The 16,890-nt window shown below is 40.1% G+C and overlaps 1 protein-coding gene and 1 long non-coding RNA gene across 2 annotated transcripts in view; one reads left to right on the plus strand and one right to left on the minus strand.

The window, feature by feature from the left end:
* LOC308089856 overlaps window positions 1–16,890 on the plus strand; it is a 390,353-nt gene that overhangs the window by 227,325 nt on the left and 146,138 nt on the right. The window lies entirely within an intron of this gene.
* madd (MAP-kinase activating death domain) overlaps window positions 2,843–16,890 on the minus strand; it is a 140,932-nt gene continuing 126,884 nt past the window's right edge. The window contains exon 34 of the transcript XR_013933524.1: window positions 2,843–3,682. The gene's annotated coding sequence lies outside the window, so the exon portion shown is untranslated. The remainder of the gene's footprint in view (window positions 3,683–16,890) is intronic.

Here is a 16,890-nt window from a genome sequence, read left to right on the forward strand (position 1 = left end):
ATCCATCCACACATCACTTTAGAGCCATTATTATAATTGGATACAATTGGTATCCTCACCTGAAAATACATTTTCTGTTTACTGAAGAGCTGGAGAGACTGGGAGACTCCTTTTACTGAACAAACACTATAACAATGAGGCCTATCAGAATATAGAGCTATTTAATACTTATTTTAACAAACGAATATCACTTATCCCTGACGTATCTCTAATAACTGTAACCATTCTGGAAGGAAATTATATTGCTTTTAGAATTAAAGTCTTAGAATTTATAGTGCTGTGTGACAGGATCTTTAGAAGAATAGATATCCTGTGAGTACATAGGCCTACTGTATACACTGCTTTAAACTCAGCTATTCTGATTATTTGAGAAATACACTAATACTTAGATTTTATACTGTGCGTATATTTAAATCATTTGTAGATCTAAAAGTGTTATGAGTTTAGTATAAATGTGTCACTATGACCTTATATTCCTTAGAGTCTCTCTCTCTCTCTCTCTCTCTCTCTCTCTCTCTCTCTCTCTCTCTCTCTCTCTCTCTCTCTCTCTCTCTCTCTCTCGGCATTGCAGAATTTTCGCCCTGTGTGTTGGCTGGATTTACTCTGTGCTAGGGAGAGAGTTGTGCATCTTCAGAGCTCTGAATTGAACTGTAACTGCTGGTATTGTATCATCTTGTTTATGATAATTCATTCTGATTGTTTAATAGGCTCATAAATAATTGTTAACTTAGATTAAAGGGTAATAAAATAATTGGATTCACACAATTGTAAATAACCTGTGTAGCGACTTTTATTCAAGGGTATTAACTCCTCACTTCACGGAACCACTGAACCAAGCACCTTGCTTATTTATGATTTACTAGACCTTAGTTTTATGGTGTGAAGGTTCAGGTTTTAACCTAACAAATGGTGCTCCTGACGTATCTCTAATAACTGTAACCATTGTCAGGAGCATTATTATAGTGGACATCAGTTCAAAGTGTGGATGGATCCGTTAGTTATCTTGTCCTGTCATTATAGCAGCTCTGCTAACAACCTCCATGGTATTGTCAGCAATGGTGGAAAGTAACTAAATACTGTACTTAAGTACAATTTTGAGGTATTTTTTACTTTACTTAAGCCATGAGAATGTTGGTCACAGCTCCTCCGTGAGGACAATTAGTCCCAGAGTAATTAACAGGCAAGGAAATGGTGAGTGGTCTTAACGACCTCTCTGTGTTAAACATTTGCACAGGGTGACAGAGTGACAAAATGGCAGTCCCCATCCCGCTATATACATCCACAACATGACTAAACCATGAGGTACCTTGCATTACCACCTGGGGGCCATTTCCCCACACATTCTTGAACACAAAAAAAAAAAAGCAAAGAGGTCAAAGTAATTGCAAGGACAAATGACTAATGTAGAGATTCAAAGGTTAGAAACATATTAGTATGATAAGTCTGTTGGGTGGAAACCTTGTATGTCCAAAACAGTTACTTTTCAGAAGAGAAAAAATAACCCATGTTTCAATGAATACAATGCAGTTATTTAGTCACAAGCTCTTGTTCTTCATGAAACCCAAGGACAGAGTCAACCACTTTTAATCTGCATGGCATACGTATTTTGGGCCTTTTAATAGGCGACAATTTTCTAAATGTTTCAAAAATAGCAGATCTACAAGCTCAACGCATCACAACACGTGAGCTTGCAGATCATCTATATTCACTACTTTTAGCAAACACTGTCATACTTTTGGCAAACGCTGTCAGACGAAGTATAAAATAAGCCAATAATAATTTACGGAGAAAAAAGGAAATATGGAGATACAAGGTTTCTGGCTGACAGCGGCGATATACAGTCTGACAACGCGGGACACAAGAGTCTTAGCATGCATCCATAACAGACAGCATCAGTGGGAAGAAAACTCACGGTATTTTAGGGATCCATTATCAGATTGCAATTAGCGGACCTCCCCCGCCCTTTGTACGGCTACACAGAAGCTCACTGCGAGCTTGTACTGTATATCTGCTATTTTTGAAACATTTTTAAAAAATCTTGAAAGTGTGAGAACTACTGATTTGGAACTAGAAGGCATTTGTAGAATCTGCCTCAGGTCTTAAAGGAGTAGTTCACCACCAAATATATGTATTTACTATCAATTGCACACCCCATGAAGCCTTGAATTTATGTTTTTGTCACATATTCCTGAGCCAATAATGTGATGGCCGTGTCATCGATCAATAGGAGACTCCAGCGGTCATCAAATTATTGGCTTAGGAATGCGACAAAAACTACAAAATCTCCAGGAATGGAGTGTGCAATTGATAGAAAATAAGTCACGTTTTGGGTGAACTACTCCTTTAATGGGGCAAGCACACGGTACTACAATCAGTATTCATAAGTCATACATTGCGCTCAGTGGTGACTTTTCCCTCCACACACAATGTCTGACGCACACAAAAGTATTTCATCAAAGACGAGTAATGAACAAGTTGGGGCTTCAGCTGGGACAACTTTATTAAGATATTGCCAAAGCTGTACATATTCTATAAATACTTTTTTATGTTTTGTTTTTCAAATACTGAAATATTTACAACCTGACATCTCATGTCACGTCTTCCCTCTCTTTACAGCAGCAGGCGAGTACATTAACAGGATGGGCCTTTAATGACAATAATCCACTTTCACAATAAGTTCTTTATAACTCCGATAGCAAAGAGTTGTGATGTCTAGATTAATTCCCACAGCATTTGGAGATGCCCTGTTTCTTAATGTGTTAAGTTACTACTTATTTTCCATGAATGACAATGGTGTTCTGCTAAAAAACATAACATCTTGTGGACATCCTATTTATTAAGCTCCTTTTGAACATTTTAATCACTAAAAACAAGAGCCCCATTTTTAACATAAAAAAACATACTTCCAGTGATAGAGCTGTATTGATATATTGCTGATCTGGAGACAATGCTGACGAACATGAACCCACACACACACACACACACACACACACACACACACACGCGCACACACACACACACACACACACACACACCTGGAAACTCCGAATGAAACAGCAATGTGTCAAGATTGAACAGTTGCAATTATTACAGTACAGAAACAACGTTAAGACTCAATGCATCTCCTCATGGACACAACAAACCACTACAGCAGAGCTCGACACACGTTTACACACAAACTCCAAACACAGTCTTATCACACATACAGTAAGTCTATTTTTTTTAGTTCAGTCGAGATAGAAAAAAAAAAAAAAAAAGGTCCTTTCTTACATTCTCCACTCTGTGAAAACACAGAGTTAAAAACTCATTAAAAACATGGATCTTGGCTATGTTTAATGAATATGTTTTGCACATCTATCTAGTTGAATAAACTATAGTTCTGTTTTTTTTTTCTCAGAGAAATGTACAGCATTTTTTTTGTCTTTTTATATATATATATATATATATGTTCTATCTTAATAACAACATGCAGTTGAGTACGGCAGACAACGACACACTTTACAGTGGAACTAGTACAGTAATGTGGCTTCACAAGGCAAGCTAGAGAGAACACACATCATATAAGACCACTCACAGTATCTCAGGGTTCAAAACAATGACACCGTTTCTACAAAGCGTTTAACATGCAGCTGTTCTGGTGCATTTATTATACAGTAGCATTTCACACTGTAGAGAAGAAACCCTTTTTCTAAATGTTTCACCAGTGTTTAGACAGACTGGAAATGTACAGTACCAACACACACACACACACACACGCACGCACGCACGCACACACACACACACACACACACACACACACACACACACACACACACACACACACACACACACACACACACACACACACACACACACACACACACACACACAGCACAGAACAACTCACACACAGTCATACGGAAAGGGGTGGGGGGGGGGGGGCAGTGTTCATTTTGACAGCAAATTTTGAATTTAAAAATTCTATTCGGTTTCAGTCACAAGCAATGCCCGATTCAGCTGGGTGCCGAAAATAGCTGATCTACAAGCTCACAATGTGTCGCAGTGAGCTTGTAGATCAGCTATTTTCGGAGTGTAACGTCCGCGCGCAACCAAGCATGGATCCCTGGGGGACACCTGTCGAGGAAGTATATACACTGGGTTTTTAAGTGCATGGGTACCTGCATGCACGTTTGTGCCTCTTCATGAACATTCCTCCAAGGGTACGGTCACAAAGACTGTTCACGTCCATGGGAGCAAAGGGCCAGTGTTGCCAGGTCTGCTTATTAAGCGACTCTGGGGCTTGTTTTTCTGTAAAGTTGTCTGGACTCTCATCAGGATCCTACCAGCGCTGTTCTGGATGTTTTGGAGCGTTTGAAGGCTCTTGTTCTGGATGTATTGGAGCTCTTGAAGGCTCTTGTTCTGGATGTATTAGAGCTTTTGAAGGCTCTTGTTCTGGATATATTGGAGCTTTTGAAGGCTCTTGTTCTGGATGTATTGGAGCTTTTGAAGGCTCTTACTAGGGATCCCGATGAGAAGTGCGTTACAGTAGTCCAGCCCGGAGGAGACAAAGGCGTAGACTAGCTTTTTAGCATCAGGCAGAGTGAGGGTGGGATGGAGTTCAGCTATATTCCTGAGGTGGAAGGAGGATGTTTTGCAAAGGTGTTTGATGCGGGCCTCATAGTTAAGGTGGGGGTCACCAGGTTGGTGACAACAGATGAAGGGGGAAAGTCCTGGCCAGAGAAGGTGATGCTTGTTATGGGGGATGATTGAACCTAGTGTGGGGTGCCGATGAGAATGGCTTCTGTTTTGGAGCTGTTGAGTTGTAAAAAGTGTTCCGTCATCCACGCGTTTGTCTCATCCAGGCAGATGGTGAGTGTGGATGAAGGTGATGATGATGGTGACGGGATAGATATTCCATGCCTGCTGATGACATGGCTGAGGGGGAGCATATACAGAGTGAATAGAGTGGGGCTGAGTACAGATCCATGGGGGACACAACAATCATCATCATACAGAAACTATTTACATTTGAAATTTGCTGATTAACTGTACCGAGATTAACACCACTATATTAAAATACTTACCCAAGTGTTAAATAAGTAAACCCATGAATTACACTTTTTTAAGTTGCACATATGTTACACATTGTAGTAGGCATGAGTATGTACATTTCAATATCGGTGGTATTATTAATAATAATAATCAAATTAATAATCATAAATTTGGAATTATGAGTATTTAAAATTAAGAGTCAAAGATTTAACGAGGCACCATGAAAATCAACTTATGACTAAACACAAGCTTAATTTGTATTTAACCTTAACTTTAAACCACCAATAAGATAATGAAAGTTAAATTATAAAATAATCACTATTATTTTATTTCAATAAATCTACAAGATCTGAAGGGTCTTGTCTCGGCAGAGCCTTTTTAAGATGTGTGTCAACATATGTCAATGTTCTATAAGGAATAATAATTCAACTTGAGCAATGACCAAACTAGATTTGATATTAAAAATATATGAATTTATTCAATCAAACCTAAGCTAGGCATGCAACATTTAAGAAAAAGGAAAATCTCAACATTGAACGTAATAAAGGTTTTAGCTGGATTCAGATGGAAGCTAAACCTAATCCTGTAAGAAAACAACAGTTAAATGAAATAAGACTGATATGCCATGAGCAGCTGAATTGATCTTATTCAGGAGGAGTTCCTGTGTTTACCGCACATCGCAGTTGTCATGTGATGTGTTTGATGTCCAGTGATGAACGTTGTCTGTTGTGGCAACGTGTAGTTGTAGATCCGTCCTATTGTCTCACTCAGTCCTCTGAGGAGCCAGTTGTGAGAGCTTTGTGGCAGGCTGTACTATCTTTTTAGGGATGCCTAGGCCAGGCAGGAGAGCAGTGTCGAGCAGGGTTGCCGATACGACAGCCAGTAGAGAAGAGAAGCAGCGAGACACAACTTGGTCAGGGTCAGATCATCTGGGGGACCCCAAGCTGTTGCGTCTGGCTTGTGGTAGAATCAGGCCTTCCAGTCACGGAGGTGCGGTGTGAAGAGCTTTGTGGGCATCTTCTTCTTCGCAGTCCCTTGCTTCCTCGCAGAGAGGGGGCTTCCTCTAGATGAGGGGGTTAGGTCTCCCGTGCAGTCATAGTTTGGGAGCCTTTGAGTTGTCAAAGTAGTCTAAGTTAAAGTACAGAGGGGAGGTCACACACAGCGCTTATATACGTTGCGTGTTAACAGTAACATGAAGCTGTTGCAACACATGTGTCCTTCCGAAATACATATGTTGTTGTTTTGAGGCAAAGACTTGTCCAGAGAGATGTCCATCTTGGGAAGATGAAGTCATGCACTCGTGCATTGCTCATGGCTTAAATTACACATATTCTGCAAATATCGTGTTTATTTGATTTACACCGTTATTCTAAACCATTGAATCCAGTTCAGTAAACTACGATGAATATGATGCAAATAGTATATGTCATAATTTCGATCAAAATCATGATTAATGAATTGGAATGATTACATGAATGAAACATTCAAACATTATGATATGAGTGGTGACATGAATGGTTACTTGTCAATAAGTCAGAGTATTATCTGTGGGATGATAACAATCCAATAAAGGGAAACAGTATTATAATCCAAGAATCCTTATCCATTCAGGAGTATGTAGGGTCCAGTGAGTCTACTTTGGAGACAAACATCTGAAAATAGAATGTAGCAAGTTTTGGGTTGCACTTCAAAGTGAGTCAAACCTTGCGTTTGCGAAATGAGATGCAACTGTCATCTGTATCCATGGTCCAGTTCTGTGGGACATTCCTGAGGGTCAATAGGTCAGTTTGTGCAGCATGGGCTCCTATGTCATGTGGATTGAGCCATCAGTGTCAGACAGTTAGAAATACTTGCTGTGTCCATTTGTTCATCCAATATTATAAGTGTGGAAACTGTATAAACAGTAATTGTGCTTCTTTATAGCCCGATAGTTACTACAACATTATACTCGTGTTACCAAGTAGATATCTTGTAGTTCATTTCTGAACATATTGGTACAACATCTCATCCACCATGACTCGCCTCTCCCTTCTTCTATCTCATTTGTTCTTTCTGCTGGTATGTTTTCTCTCTTTTTCAAGTTCAGGTTCTCCTCCTTCAACACTGAACAAAGTTTGTGTCTTTCATCTAACTCTTTCATCTCTCTGTTCTTCTCCTCCAGTTGTCTCTCAAACTCTCTCTGCATCTTTGTCTTTGAGATCATGATGTTGCTGAATAACTCAGGCAGGATTATCTTCATCAGGTGTCTCTCTGCTGCCGCCCTGGTGTCTCCTTCATAGATCTCGCTCATCTCCTCTATTTCCTGTCTGTGTCTCTCCTCCATCTCTATCTTCTCGTTCTCTCTCTCCTCTTTAAACATCTCCAACTGTCTCTCCATCTCCTCTCTTCTCTCAGACTCCCTCCTCAGCTCTTGTTCCAGCTTTCTTTTCTTTTCCTCATCCCTCTCCTCCCTCATTTGTTTCTCCAGTTCAGCCAGTTGATACTTAATCTCACTGATGTTTGCCTTAAGCTCTTGGATGGTTTCCTCTTTCTCCCTCAGAGATTCCTTAAGCTCCTTCTCAAACCGCTCCCTCATCTCCAGCTCCTCCTTTTGTTTACTATCCTCACTGTACCTCTGAATCACCTCTTTGGCCTTGGCTTCTGCCTCCTGGTAGGTGCTGTAATATCCATGCAGGTGTTCACTAAGGTTAGGGTCCAGCTCCTCAAGGATGTCAATCATTTCTGAACTTGCCTTGTTTCCCTTTTTCCTCACCATGTCAATAACTCCTCGTGCTTTGTTTGCCCTGAGTTGTTCCCCTATGACTGACTCCATTTCTCCATCATTGAATACTTTCTTAGTCAAAAGTCTGTCCATTAAAGAATTCAGGGTCGGCACTGAGACTCTATCAATGAACTCAGTCCTCACAGTCGTCAGATATTTCTCTGCTTCCTGGGTCTTTATCTTTGTCAGAATTTGCTGAGTCGTGGAAGAACCTTGAAGACAAGATCGGTGGTTGGTTTTATTATTTGTGGTACAATTGTGTAATAACAACATTGATAATATATATATTAAAGTTTCAGCCTAGTTACCATCATCAGAGCTGTGCTGAAGGTCACTAGGTCAAAGGTAACTAGCATGTTTATTAAAAAAGTCCAGAATAAATTGGAATTTAGATGAGTCAACTTGGTCCTGAAGATCTGTGTGTGTACGAACATTTACCTTTGGGTATTAAATGTCGGAACTATAAGTATTTGATTTAGTACCTTAAATAAAATACTGTTTAGATGCATCGTTTCACACTGTTTGTCTCATACCTACTGATGTGTCTAAATTCACCCTCAACAGTAATAGTTTACAAAAGTTTGCAAGTGACTTTCCTATTTCTTATCAATGGAGGTATAAGCATACAAAGTGTATATTAACAACTTATGCCTATAACTTATGACAAAACCGAGGTCATTGAGTTTGGACCAAAAATACAGGGACAGTGTTTGCTAGATTGGCATGGCCAGAACAATATCACTGTGTAGATATTAGTCTGGAATCTCTGTTTGAAACCTGCATTTCCAAGGGACTGGTTTTTAAAAAAAATGTTTTGTTGCACTGGCAGATTTGTTTGCCAGCTGATACCATACCAGGGTTAGTAGTGCTCCCAGGAGGCCAGAAATCTGGGGGTAAGATTTGACCCAGACCTCAACTTCTACAAACAAATAAAGTTAATTATTCTTAAAGTGTAGTATATTTCTGTCAATCAGAGAATGGGGACCTCATACATATGTTTTGGAAGTGCACACATCTGAATAGCTTTTGGAATAATGTTAATATTTATAAATATATGTCTGAGATACTACAAAAGAGTTCCCCTTGACCTCCGAATATCCATATTGGGAGATGTAGAGATGCTCAAGGAATTCACTAAGGATGTGAGGAAATCGATACTATTAATAATGACAGCAGCAAAAATGGTGGAGAGAAGATCGCCTCACAACTTCTAGGTCCAAGGGCTATAAACTTTGAAAAAATTGTGAAAATGCTGACCATGCAAAACACTTCAATGTATATTTGTTACTATTATTTCTGTTGTACCTGGTTTCTGTTATGTATTCGTATTATTATTATTATTATTATTATTGTTATTATTATTATCATTATTGTTATTATTGTTATTATTGTTTTCCTTTTTTATGTAAAATAACTGAGGGTATGATGATTTGAGAGAACAAAAGAAAAAGAGAGAGAAAAATAATGAACTTGTATTTGTGCTGGGGGGAGGCATGGGGCAACAAAATGTTTTTAATGTTGAAAATCAAATAAAAAAATATGTATAAAAAAGTGTAGTATATTTTATAGCGTTTATAGCGTTTCAATAGAGAAAATAATCTAGTTACTAGTTTTTGTGTTGTTTCTTTTTAAAGAAACAGGCAGATCTGCTGAGCTCCAATGACAGGCCAATCATGTAGTGAGATGAGGGTTTTAATAGTCCAATTCTCACCAAGCTGTGTGTATTCAGGGATGGCATTATCACATTCTGTCTTCCCCATCCTCAGCTCTTCATCTTTCTGATTCAGTCGTTTCTCTTCTAGACTCTTGTCTCTCTCTATCTTGATCTTCTCCAGTTCTCTCTCTCTTTCCATCAGTTGAAGTGTGAGCTTTTCTTCTTGGTTTCTCAAGTCCTCCAGGTCCTGTGTCAGTTCATGTTGCTGAAAGTTGCTCTTCTCCAACTGTTTGATTGTGTTCTGCAGTTCACTCTCCCTTTCTTTCAGTTGAACTGTAAGCTCATGTACTTGGGTGCATAGGTCCTTCTGGTCCTGGATCAATTTATTTTGATGTATCTTACTCTTCTCCACCTCTTTGGTAGTGTTCTTCAGTTCTCTCTCTCTTTCCATCAGTAGTTGGTCATTCTCTCCTATTCTCCTATCTCTGTCTATCAGTGTCTGGTTGAACTTCTCCAGTTCTCTCTCTCTTTCCTTCAGTTGAACTGTGAGCTTTTCTTCTTGGTTTCTCAAGTCCTCCAGGTCCTGTGTCAGTTCATGTTGCTGAAAGTTGCTCTTCTCCAACTGTTTGATTGTGTTCTGCAGTTCACTCTCCCTTTCTTTCAGTTGAACTGTAAGCTCATGTACTTGGGTGCATAGGTCCTTCTGGTCCTGGATCAATTTATTTTGATGTATCTTACTCTTCTCCACCTCTTTGGTGGTGTTCTTCAGTTCTCTCTCTCTTTCCATCAGTAGTTGGTCATTCTCTCCTATTCTCCTATCTCTGTCTATCAGTGTCTGGTTGAACTTCTCCAGTTCTCTCTCTCTTTCCTTCAGTTGAACTGTGAGCTTTTCTTCTTGGTTTCTCAAGTCCTCCAGGTCCTGTGTCAGTTCATGTTGCTGAAAGTTGCTCTTCTCCAACTGTTTGATTGTGTTCTGCAGTTCACTCTCCCTTTCTTTCAGTTGAACTGTAAGCTCATGTACTTGGGTGCATAGGTCCTTCTGGTCCTGGATCAATTTATTTTGATGTATCTTACTCTTCTCCACCTCTTTGGTAGTGTTCTTCAGTTCTCTCTCTCTTTCCATCAGTAGTTGGTCATTCTCTCCTATTCTCCTATCTCTGTCTATCAGTGTCTGGTTGAACTTCTCCAGTTCTCTCTCTCTTTCCTTCAGTTGAACTGTGAGCTTTTCTTCTTGGTTTCTCAAGTCCTCCAGGTCCTGTGTCAGTTCATGTTGCTGAAAGTTGCTCTTCTCCAACTGTTTGATTGTGTTCTGCAGTTCACTCTCCCTTTCTTTCAGTTGAACTGTAAGCTCATGTACTTGGGTGCGTAGGTCCTGCTGGTCCTGGATCAGTTTCTGTTGCTGTTTTATATCCAGTTGTATCCCTTTTACAGAACAAAGAGATAGAACATTTACGTTTAACATACATTGTAATACCATATATATATATATATATATATATATATATATATATATATATATATATATATATATATATATATATATATATATATATATATATATATATATGTATATAATATATAATATATATTATTGCTGTCAAAGTTGGGTGATAGTGCTGAGAGGCTTCATTAGCAACACTAAGGCGTGACCTTATTTAACAGTTCACTGTGGAGTTAACCTACTTGCAGGACTGTAATAGCCCGCTCTCCTTTGTAAAACTGCCACTGCTCAGGCTACTGTAGGCTTTGTTGTTGTTGTTCCCCCCATGCAACTATTAGTGTTTTGGTTGTCCAGGCTATAGTCTCTTGTTGATGATGCCGTTGTTGTGCCACCAGCAACTAGTGTTTTGGTTATTAGTGTATTAGTTTATTCTGCACCTGGCTTTTGATGCGAACAATGTCATCATACTGTCATACAGTCATACTTTAGTTGACCAGCACCCAGCCCCCCTCCCCCCAGCAGAAAACCACTTCCAGCACACCTCTGTGATTATAGAGAGAAATTCTGTGTAGTGTGTGTGTGTGTGTGTGTGTGTGTGTGTGTGTGTGTGTGTGTGTGTGTGTGTGTGTGTGTGTATGTGTGAGTGAATTATACTATCATACTGGGAGTGAGGGAGAAAAACGGTGTGTGTCTCTGCGTACAGGCACCAGAGAGGATAAAATATATATAATTAAATAAATAACATTGGTTTTATACTGTATTTGATACATAACTAGAAAAAGTGCTCCTCGGAGTACAGGTCTCCGCCAGGTCAGGTACGTTATTCTGGCCTCCTGGTGGCGCTATAATAGGCCAATGTGAAAAGGGTGCCATTTATTCTTAGGTCTTTCACGGCAATCAGACAGTGCATTCATGATTTGAGGCATTTTGTTCCAAAAATGTGTTTTGCTAAATTAGACCTGCTGGTGGCGCTATAACAGGCCAATGTGAAAAGGGTGGCATTTCTTCCTCGGCCTAGTGGGAATGTGCGTGTGAAAATTCACGGAAATCGCAAGCTGCGTGCATAGTCATAGAGGCTTTTTGTTCAAAACGGACCAATCCTGCAAACTTTGGAAGCCAACCATAGGCAATGAGGATGGAATATGGGAAATCGGACAGATTCGTGTTGATCACATGACTATAGAGATACTGTGTACCGATTTGCATGACGTTTGGATAAAATATGTAGGAGTAATGTAAAAAAATGGGTTTTGCACAAATCGGCCTCCTGGTGGCGCTATAACAGGCCCATGTGAAACAATTGGGGCAGAGGTTCTGAATTGGCATCCAGGGAGTGTGTGTGTGCACAGTTTTGGAGCGACCGGGCCAACGGTGCCGGAGATTAGCTGCTAACACACAGACAGGACGGACATACACACAGCATCCTGCTGCGTATACAACACAATGTAATTGTTGAGCCATGCACCACCGTGGCTTGAGCCGCTGAGTTGGCGACGCTTTGCAAGGAGACTCACTCTGCGGTGTGTGACTCAAGTCCAACTCTCTGTAAGGAGACTCACTCTGCGGTGTGTGACTCAAGTCCAACTCTCTGTAAGGAGACTCACTCTGCGGTGTGTGACTCAAGTCCAACTCTCTGTAAGGAGACTCACTCTGCGATGCGTGGCTCAAGTCCAACTCTCTGTAAGGAGACTCGCTCTGCGATGCGTGGCTCAAGTCCAACTCTCTGTAAGGAGACTCACTCTGCGGTGTGTGACTCAAGTCCAACTCTCTGTAAGGAGACTCGCTCTGCGATGCGTGGCTCAAGTCCAACTCTCTGTAAGGAGACTCACTCTGCGGTGTGTGACTCAAGTCCAACTCTCTGTAAGGAGACTCACTCTGCGGTGTGTGACTCAAGTCCAACTCTCTGTAAGGAGACTCACTCTGCGGTGTGTGACTCAAGTCCAACTCTCTGTAAGGAGACTCACTCTGCGATGCGTGGCTCAAGTCCAACTCTCTGTAAGGAGACTCGCTCTGCGATGCGTGGCTCAAGTCCAACTCTCTGTAAGGAGACTCACTCGGCGGTGCGGGACTCAAGTCCAACTCTCTGTAGGGAGACTCACTCGGCAGTGCGGGACTCAAGTCCAACTCTTTGTAAGGAGACTCGCTAGGCGGTGCGGGACTCAAGTCCAACTCTCTGTAAGGAGACTCACTCGGCGGTGCGGGACTCAAGTCCAACTCTTTGTAAGGAGACTCGCTAGGCGGTGTGTGGCTCAAATCCACCTCTGTCGTTTTAGCAGGATTTTAGCAGAGTCCTCACTCTCTCTTCATCTTGGGTTTGAGAATGGCATTCCAGGGTGGGCGGAGTTACCAGATGTGTTTATGTATGAAATCTGTCCTTCAGTGTATTTTTCTGTTAATTCATTTGTATTTTGTCCAATCTGTATGTTAGTATGTTCATACAATAAAACATATACGATTGGGGTGGTTGTATTTGTCTCCCTGCTCTTCTATTGAGACATTTAGATCATGTGTCTAGGTTGGATACGACCTTTGACACAATCCTGGTTTTTGACCTGAAGGTCATTTTGACCTGAAAGTCAAAATTCCAACGAAGTTATTGTATTTCAATATGAAATACTGGTGTTACACTGGATGCCAAGATACATATCATTACAGCTCAGAAATGTGATTACATGTTACATTTCACACACACACACACACACACACACACACACACACACACACACACACACACACACACACACACACACACACACACACACACACACACACACACACACACACACACACACACACACACTGATTAATGCACAGTATAGTAAAGGTTAACATACACTTTTCATTGTGTCTATTTGTTATCACCTCTCATACTTACCAATCTGATGAGCTGATTCCATTCTTCTATTCTTCTTCTCTTCCGTCTCTAATTTGCTGAGGTACGATTTATCTTCATCTTTAACCACATACAGACAGTTAAGATGTGTTTTAAACAACTCTTCATCAGATTAGCATGTCATTCTGACTGGACAATACATTTGATATGAAATCACATTCAATTATTGGATAGATGTACATGATGAAGAACACAGGTTAAAAAGAATATGAACATCAGATAATCATAAACCTAATGTTAATATGAGCTGCATTACTGATTCATGTGTATTATAATGATGTCACTCTCCTCACAATGCTCAACCACAAGCATTTGGTTAGCCTGATACCTTGGGTCATTATTTTGAATTATTAAAACAAGTACAATTAGTTTGTTAATATTACTTTAGAGTAATTTAAATTGGAAAACGTTACAAATACAACTGAATGCTAGGGTTGCTGTGGTCTCTTAGTAATGATAGTGTGACTATTTTAAGGCTACAATCTATCTCATGTATGTATTTCTGTGATCTCAGCATTGTTGCATCTCTATGCAATGCTAGAGCTGTGTATTATTATCAGTTAGATTATGATTACTTCAAATGTTTCATCAGGATATGAATTCACCTTTTATTTACAACAAGGTGGTAACTGGGTCATTCCAGAATTGGAGGACATTTTACGTCCCACCCAAGAAATGTCAAATAATCCATTTACAAAATACTAAATAATGCAGTTGTCGTGTAACTTTGACTTGTCCTGAGACCAAATCTAAATCAACTTGGAGAAAGAAATGTTTGAACATATTTAAAAAAAATACCAAATAAGTCTGTAGTACCCCTAAAATGATAGTTTTCTCTTGTCCCACCCCCTTGGTGACCAAATTGACTCTCAGATAAAACTGTTAAAATGACACCTAAATCTACTTTCTTTTGCATTATTTTGTTCATAGATGTCTCTTGTAGATGTGGAAACATATTTTTTAATTAACATAATATTTTAAATAAGTATTATTATGCAAGGAACCTGTGTCCCACAACGTGCATGCAACCCTGTTACCTTAACCTTTTTAGCATGGTAAAAGAAGAAGAAAAGTGTGAGTCACATGACACACTAGAAGTGACATCATCAAACACTTTCCTAACAGCATGGGTAGAGCAAAGGTATCTCCTCTCTTCTATTATTCATATTTTTATAACATTGTCAGCCTTGCTTGAATGTCTCAACCTACCTCACGCAACCCTGTTATGCATATTTCCAGAATAAGATAAATACTTGACAAAAAAATATGTACTTATTTACTTATGTGAGTTTGTCCTCTTGGTAAATGCTAACAGCTATCTAAACAGCTAGCTTCTATTCCTGAGAAAAAGCTAACATTAGCATAGATTTGCAATCCTGTTACTTGCAGCCCTGATACTGTGATTAGAGTAACAGGGTTGTGCAACATTAACAGGGTTGCATTAATAGAATTAAAACACTATTATTTATGGTTAAATTAAAAACATTACATAATCTAAACTATAATTTAGGTTAATCTACGTATTTTAAACATTATTGAATTTTACAGACTATATTGCTTCATTTTATTTTAACCATGCAGTCAAAATGAGTTATAGTTGTTTGGTGGCAGTGGTGGGATGGTATGCCTTTATGAATTTGACAACTGTGAAGTAGACCATGGTGCCAGGTGGTCGTGGAAGAGGCTGAGCTACCAGGCTGAACCCAGTTGAACTGGGGAGTCAAGAAAGTGTTTGGCGTGGGGGGAGCATGGAGTTGGGGCCTCCAGTTAAAGGGGTTGACATCTCTGTTCCCGATCCATCTGACTGTTCTCTGGTAGCCGCCAAACCAAGTGATTAAGGACCAGTGGTGCGACCAAAAGAGGCTACAGTGAGTACTCCAATGGCACCACCTGTTGATACTAGCTTCATGGAAGAGATGAGGAACTTTATGTGTCGTTCTAAACGGACTGAATAAATCTTGTTCTGGCCGCAACCAAGTCCAAACAGCTTCTGGTGCAATGGACACAGAGACATCACGACAGCCCATGCCACTGGATCAGAGACCTGATAATCCACCTAACCGAACTCCAGCCTCTCATGTTTCAGAACCGAGAATCCCAGACATCAGAGAAGGTGAGGATGCTGAGAGCTTCTCTGTGCGGTTTGAGTGCATGGGGGTGGAGGCAGGGAAAATAGGTTGCCCCGGTTGTCACTTTATTGACCAGACGGGCCCTTGAAGCATATGCTGGCATGGATGAACAACAACAGTCAGAGTCATACGAAGCTATCAAAACAGCAGTACCAAACAAATACAATGCTACTGAAGAGACTTATCGACAGAGGTTCTGCAGCACCATTGTTCCAGCAGAGGAGACTGTCAGAGAGATCTGACTGAAGGGGCTGTACAAGTGATGGATGCGTCCAGGCAGTCGTACCAAGGACGAGATTGGAGAGGTCATCATTCTACTACTACTACTATAAGGATAAGGATAATCTACTACTTGCTGTGGAGGGAGTTCAAGCTGCTGACTGACCACTGAGCCCTAAGGTGGATGCACTAGCTCGATGCAACATCAGAATGCCTGCCTCTTCCAGTGGTGTCTATAGCCCTCCAACCATACCAGTTCACTATTAAGCATTTTTGTGGTAAGAAAAACGTTATTATTTTTCAAGGTTATGTGTGAGCCAAAGGGAGAAGGGGTGAAAAACATCATGGAGGCTCATTTCTCCAGTCCCAAAATTCCAAACATGTAATCACATTCAGGTAGAGTATGAGGTCATTGATTGTGTAATGTTTGCAAGGGGAAGGTTCAGATTCCTCTTTTTTTTCTGTTTTCACTATTCACTTTCACTATTCTTTGTCTACAGACTTAAATTCCTGGACATAAAGTTGACATGTGATTTCCTGGTTATATTGATTTTCTGGTTGTATTATTAATTTCACAGAAGGAAATACTTTAATAATACGTTAATTTATTAACATTAACACAGTATGTGTTATTGTCTGCATTGTACACATGGTTATGGTAAATGGTTATGTCCTCTAACTTAATAGGCTTGACAGGTTAGGTCTAATTGAGGTGTGATCAATGCCACCTGTGTCTAAGTGGAACTACTTAGTAGAGTCTTC

This window comes from Gymnoscopelus braueri (genome assembly GCF_963280865.1).
Source record: "Gymnoscopelus braueri genome assembly, chromosome: 1".
NCBI classification, from domain to species: domain Eukaryota; kingdom Metazoa; phylum Chordata; class Actinopteri; order Myctophiformes; family Myctophidae; genus Gymnoscopelus; species Gymnoscopelus braueri.